Source organism: Macadamia integrifolia, chromosome 8, assembly GCF_013358625.1.
Source record: "Macadamia integrifolia cultivar HAES 741 chromosome 8, SCU_Mint_v3, whole genome shotgun sequence".
Taxonomy (NCBI): Eukaryota; Viridiplantae; Streptophyta; class Magnoliopsida; order Proteales; family Proteaceae; genus Macadamia; species Macadamia integrifolia.
The window spans coordinates 21,365,311-21,372,046 of record NC_056564.1 but is presented as its reverse complement, the minus strand read 5'-3'; the positions used below and the strand labels follow the sequence as shown (position 1 = coordinate 21,372,046).

Sequence of the window (6,736 nt, the reverse complement as noted above, 5' to 3'; positions counted from 1 at the left end):
GCTTTGAACAGTGTATCGGTTTTTACTTTATAGAAGTCTCTTGTCATTCCTCTTTTCTCTGTAGCCGATGTGGGACTAAGTGAGTGCTCACTTCTTTCATTTTGCAATCTCACAGTATCATTGCAAGTTGGCTCCTATGCGCCTGTGCCTTCTCTTTTTTTTGGGTCATGAGAAGTTTGTGTACTGATATTTACACATGGGAAATACTAAAACATTGATATATCTATAACAAAAGTGGAAACACTTCCCATGGCCACTGCTCTAAATGATTCTCAGCAAACCAGTTTGTGAAATCTCCAATATTGGTCCAGATGTCTAGCTTTTTGAATCCCTGTTCCAAACTCCAAGCAGTCCTTGCACAAGCACTCTTGCATGTGTCTTTCACAAGCTTTCTGCCAAATCACATTCCACAGAAACCCAATTAAGTGAATGTTCAAAAATTATCAACAGGAACAAAACTTACCTAGCCGATGCTTGGTAGCAAGACAACAACAACAAACTCGCCCTGCGAAAAGAAACATGAAGATCAAAGTAAACATGAAGATCACAGTTATATACATAATACAGTCTTATTACAATATGTGGCAACAGTACCGGAAGTAAGATGACCATTCATGGAAAAAGGAGAAAAAAAAAAAACATATAAACCGATTTAGGAACATCTATACAAATGGACAAGATTGATTTGGCGACGAGTGTATATCTTAGATTTTAATGTTAGATACATGGAAATGACCAGCTGAACATTCTACTTGGAACTAAAAGATCTAATAGGAAGAGATATTCAATGTTGATTAGCTAAGCCTTCAACAACAACAACAACAACAAACTAAGCGTTAACCCAACTTCATGAGGTCAGCTAAATGGATCCTTGTAAAAACAAAATAGGAGAAATGAAAGAAGCCCAGCACCAACAAGTCAGGAAAATCTCAGCTAGATCGGCTCTGCAACATGAATCCTTGCCCTCCAAGCAGTTCTATTTGAGGTCATACTTGGGAAGCCTTCGATTTCTCCAATGAAACCTTCCTTGATGTGAGCCTCCAAAATCAGGTTCAAATACTGCTTTATATTTGGTTAAACTATAATATATAAAGGGCCCCAGACCTAGTCATATCATATGCATATAGGGCATCAATGCATGGACACAGGCTCACAGACCTGCAAACAGAGTGTGAATCTCCTGATTGTCTGAACATTTAAGTTGATGGAGTGCCTAAGAATAGAATATTGGGGAAGCTGCAATTCCTTTTCAGTATGTTGCTATAGAAAATTTAATGAAGCAGAATAGATAAGAGATCATAGACCATTGACCAAATGTATGAAAAGCATTATTTACAAGATGAGGATGATTTGGAGCTACGAACTGGTAACTTCTGTGCAAGGGTAAATAGATAGGTTCATGTCTGTGTTTCACCAATTGTGATTAATTGGTTGTGCTTGGCCGTGTGTGAAAAAGGCAGAAGAATACCCATGAAAGATCTACTGTCTCAAGGAGCTTCTTCATGCGACAAAAAGTTTCAAGGACGATGACAATAGAAAACTCAGTGAAGGAGGGTTTGGAAGTGTTCATTGGGGCTGTACCAGTAAACGCCATTAGGCAATCTAGTCCATCACCAGTTTTCTCTGTTTCTTTCTTCTTCTTCTTCTTCTTCTTCTTCTTTTTAATTGTGTTGCTTAAATAGAACTGCAGAATTAAAACTGGGAGGGACATATGATTTTGTTGGTTGATGAAGTAACATACTTTAAGGTTACAAGTGGCAGTCAAACGGCTAAATCACCTGAGCTTCAAGGTTGATATGGATTTTGCATCAGAAGTGATGATACTTGGTAGGGTTAAAGACAAAAATCAGTATAAGACTTGGGCTTTGTTTATTTGACCACAAAATATTTTACAGGACAATAATTTTTATTTATAGATTTTATTTTCTCTATCATGTGACAATCTTTTTGGTTGTACATGACCAATAAAAAATTTGAACATTAGCGAATGAAGGAAAGAATCCAACCAGATGATCAAGATATACCATCACTATTTTGGGACACAGCATTCTAAATTTTGAAGTGAATGTTGTCCTCCAACTTTCAGTAACAAAAATTCAATAAAACATTCTCTCCCTTGAGTATTTCATTGATCTACATCTTCACTAGATGTGCTTCATATAGAGACAACATAACTTGAACCTTTTGCCAAGGAAATAGGTATTAAGAAAGAAATTAGCATGAGCTAACCAGTTGTCTAGGGTTCATTTTCAGAAGCCTAGAGCCCAGTCAACTGTGGAGTGGACATCGGCCGAAAGAGACAATCATTACCAAATTGTGATGTCCCTTCTGTTCTCCATAGAAGATGAAGTCAATAAAATCTTGGTTCTGCATATTAATTAGACCCAATCTATCTCTTTGGCTTTCTCCCCATTTAAGGCATTCTCCTTCCACCAAGATTGCAGGTTTTTAGCTGCTCAGAAGCCATCTGGTGCAGCTTGTTTGTTGTTGGATAAACAGTCTTGCAACCCCCCCCCCACCCCATTCAAGAAAAAAAAAAAAGAAAGAATGGCCAGAGGACTCAAATCTTAAACACAAACTACAACATGGAAAATGACAACCAGGGACTAGAATCAGCACTCCTGACAATCCTCTACCATCAGTTTATAAATAATGAATATAAAAAACAATGACCCAAAGAAAGCTGTGTAGGTTGGTGAGGAATCAGAGGAATTTGTTAGTGAGGATCGTGAAATTTCTGAACATCTAACGATGATAAAAATAGAAAGACTGAAGAATATCAGACCTATTATGGGGAATGAATAATAGAAGAAAAGAGGGACAGGAGGGGGGGAGAAAGCCTAGAAGAATATAGGAGGTGGCCACAAACTATAACAATGAGGAATGACAGCCAGCCCTCCCAGCCTCTTGGTATCCTCAATGACCTGTTTATCATATGTGCAACCTTGAGGTCCAAGGTTCAAGGGTTGGTAGAGTACAGGATGGTCCTATCACTGGACTAGAAAAACAAATACCAATGAGTTCGAGAAAGAAGTTTAGTATCATCAAAAATCACACAAAATAGTCAGTGAGGAACTGAGGATCATGAAATTTCTGAATCCAGAGGAGGATAAAAAGAAGAATATCAGAATCATTATCTCACCCAATGAGAGACCAAAAAAGAAAGAAAACAAAAAAAAAAAAAGGGGAAACCTACAACATCCAACTGAGTTGGATAAAATCATCATATTCATGGTTTCCCCTACTGGACAAGGTAAGCTACCTATTAAGTTCAACTCACAAAATGAAGAAATGACCTGTCATGATTGCTACTCCTGGAAAGTGTATAAGGAACCTAAATCAAACCACAGAAAGGAGAGAGGCACCACCTTACAAAATAGAAACTTGCCTCAGATTAGTCATTCTCATTACAAAGTTTAGACAAGACTCCCTGCCAACACCAGACCAGAATGCACAAAGCTGAATGATCTGTTCTATAAGCAAAGAGGATTATAGGCATGAGAAAAGGAAACCAGAAAGTCTGGCATTCTGCATGGCTAGGGAGGGAGCGGTAGCAGAAAACACAGCATATGGCAGCGGTGTGAAGTAACAAAATAAAATGACGTGCCCCCTAGAGAAACTACGTAAGAAAGGAAGTCTGAGGCAGTTCAATAACCAAAAGAACACTTAGATTCTCAGCATACAAGGATTTTACAAGAAAAAGTTGAGGTGCAGGAATGGAGGACATACCCAGGAAGAATAAATCTTTCTCAGATAAGAAAGCTTCATGATGGCAGCTCTTGATTAGAAACAGGAGGGTTCATAGCAAAGTCTTAAGAGAATTTCATGACGGCAGCTCTTGAATAGAAACAGAGTATTCATAGCAAAGTCATAGCATTCTTTTAGCATGAACCCCTACAATAATGTGCTATCCACCTCCAATGAAGTCATATTCACTTTTAGCATGCTATTCAGTACTTGCAGATGCAATCAAATGTCTCTTAAATTACACTGTTACAACCCAATGAAGAAATATTGCATTTAAGCTATTCGCACTTCGATAATGATGACAAGAAACTAGCATTGATCATGGACCCCAAATTCCAGCATACACTATGGTACCCACACATACCATACATATATTATAAGCATGGTCTAGAAATCAGATTCTTTTTGCTTCTGATAAATTGGCACAGAAGTCAGGTATATTGACACTTCTCTTCCCAAATGATAACTAGTTTATAATTATGAAACCCTACAATAATTTGTATAGGTCATGATAAATCCTTGGTGTTTTTTCCCTACTTCAGGAAGTTCTTGCTTTCAATTACCTTACTGTCCACAAGATTGAAGCATGGAATGCAGAGTTGTTGGAATTGCAAAGAAGAAACTGTATATGTTCATTGAAGATAATGGACCCATTTCTTCCATATCATATATGTTCTCTTAAAAGTATGTAAGTACCAACATTTGGATAAATAAATCCAACAACAACAGATCAGAAATGGAAGAATCACATTATGTAGCTTGAACTTTGTATCAATCATTCATGCAAAATCAGTTTTATTACAAATTCTCTATAAAAAGTACATTGCATTTCTCTTCAAGATTTGACATGAAAATGAAGTAAAACAGATCTTTCCCGACAATATTGCCTCTTCTAATAAGACTCACAAGAACAGAGTCCATGACCTTAACATGAATTCATAATCCAAGCCCACAAGTATTTTACAACCGATGCAGAAGAAACAGAGTAGATACCAGAATCTCCTTACAACACTCAATTAGGAAAAAAATTTAACTTATCATAGTAGGGGCCGCGCGAACGCGTACCCCCTCTGCCACAAATTATGACGTACACTCTCCCACTTGGGGAGATGTTAGGCGGGCACCCCTCCCAAGTGCAATGGAGGTCACCAACCTAGGCAATGGGCCTTCTTGATCACCCATAAACCCCGTCCAGGTAAGTATGTTAAAATTCAGTAGCCTTCTCTTATTTATACCCCCTTCTATACTCTCTCTTTTATAAGCTGACCGATGTGGGACTAATAAAGAGCCAGCTACCACTCTATGATCTCTCTTGTTCCTATTTGACGAGATTTTTCTTTTTTTTTTTGGCACATGGGAACCATGGTCAGCATCGTGTCCTGTAGGTAGGACTTATCATGTGGCTACGATTGCTTTCAAGCCGACAGGATAGACGGCATGCCAAGCCTAGGAGCAAACCTGAAGTTTTCGGTAGCCTAGCTTGCTTCCAATTAGGTTTTGAAAACCGAAATTGGATCGAATAAGGTGAAGGTGAACAGAATCAAATCGAATAGTTGCGCATCCAATTACGTTTTGAAATGTAGTATCTCAATTTTGTTCGGTTTGAATTGTCATTTCAAACCAAAACCAAATCTGATTAGGATACTTATATATTATATTATAAGGAAGAGGATGGGTAAGTTACCCGGTTACTCAGGAATAAAATGTACTAACCGCTTATTAGTCATTAAATTAAATAGATTAGATTCTATCAAAAAAAGACGGGAAAGTTACGTCCCCCTCCCCTGTAGTTTGTCAAAATTACATATAGATCCAAAGGTTTGAACGAATTATGGCCCCTCCCCTATAATTTCTATGATTCTTATAATTAGATCCAATCCGTTAGTCTCCATTAAAATGGGACTGTTAATTGCTGATGTCACCTAATATAATATTGACAATACCGAAAATGCCCTTATATACACATGAAGCTTCCCCTCGTCGGAGAAGATGACCGGAATCTCATGCTTTTCTACCTATTGAGTCCTCATTCAAACCCGTCAGTCTTTCTTAAATTCTCTCTCTACTTTGACGGAAAATGTCAGCAATGATGGGGAAATGCTACAAAATCCACCACATTGTGAGGCTACGATAGATGCTCCGGTGGTGGCGACAAAAGTTGCATCGGCTACATTAGAGTCAATGATCCGTATCAAAAGGGACATCATCATCATTTGAAGATGATTATAACTCTTTCATTCGTCTACAACCGACGATCATGTGTGATAGGGTAGTCTACTGATAGCCCACTTCAGCTTGCAACGCTTTGTGGTTCTCAGATTAAGGTACGGCATTGGTCGTTGATAAATGAGCTGCAACTCAATCCACTGCCACCATTTATCCTAGCCCATATAAGTCTATAGTAGTGTTCCATCCTCATAACCCCAAAGTTGTTTTTATGAATTTCTATGGTCACATCTTCCTCCATCACTTCAACGCCGCTACAACTCCAAGATTTGAAAGAGTTCAGCACCTTGGCCGTGTTTTTTGATTCGTCTCAGTTCAATTACACCCATTGTTTTTTCCACTTTGGCCCATCTCTCCTTACCCAACTACCATATTGATAAAAAGCCCTAGTCAAGGTTTTAAAATGCAGAAGTAGGGATCAAATCCGCCATCGCCAGAATCTGTCAAAATTGGCAATAAATAGAGCAGAATCGTGGGCGGGAATCGAGCAGAAGCATCCAAATCGAGTAATCTGACCCTAGTCTCGGATCAATTTGCCCTTTTTATTATTATTTTGGTGGGCATCATATATTATTGGTAGATTGATCTTTGCATTCCTCTGTAATTCTTTATTTTTTATTATTATTTTGAAATTCAACTAAAGATTTTGATTCCGTTGGGGAGAAGCATCCAAATCGACTTTAGTGATTGTTTGTTGTGAAACTGAATTGGATTTTGAGGAAGCGGCTCAACAAGGGTGAGGGACGATGGCGGCAGCGGCGGT

The 6,736-nt window shown here is 38.3% G+C and overlaps 1 non-coding gene across 1 annotated transcript; it reads right to left on the bottom strand.

The window, feature by feature from the left end:
* Positions 1 to 4,789: 4,789 nt before the first annotated feature.
* Positions 4,790 to 4,950, bottom strand: LOC122087792. The gene has a single exon (XR_006142862.1). It is a non-coding gene; the product is annotated as a U1 spliceosomal RNA (small nuclear RNA).
* Between the last annotated feature and the right edge of the window lie 1,786 nt (positions 4,951 to 6,736).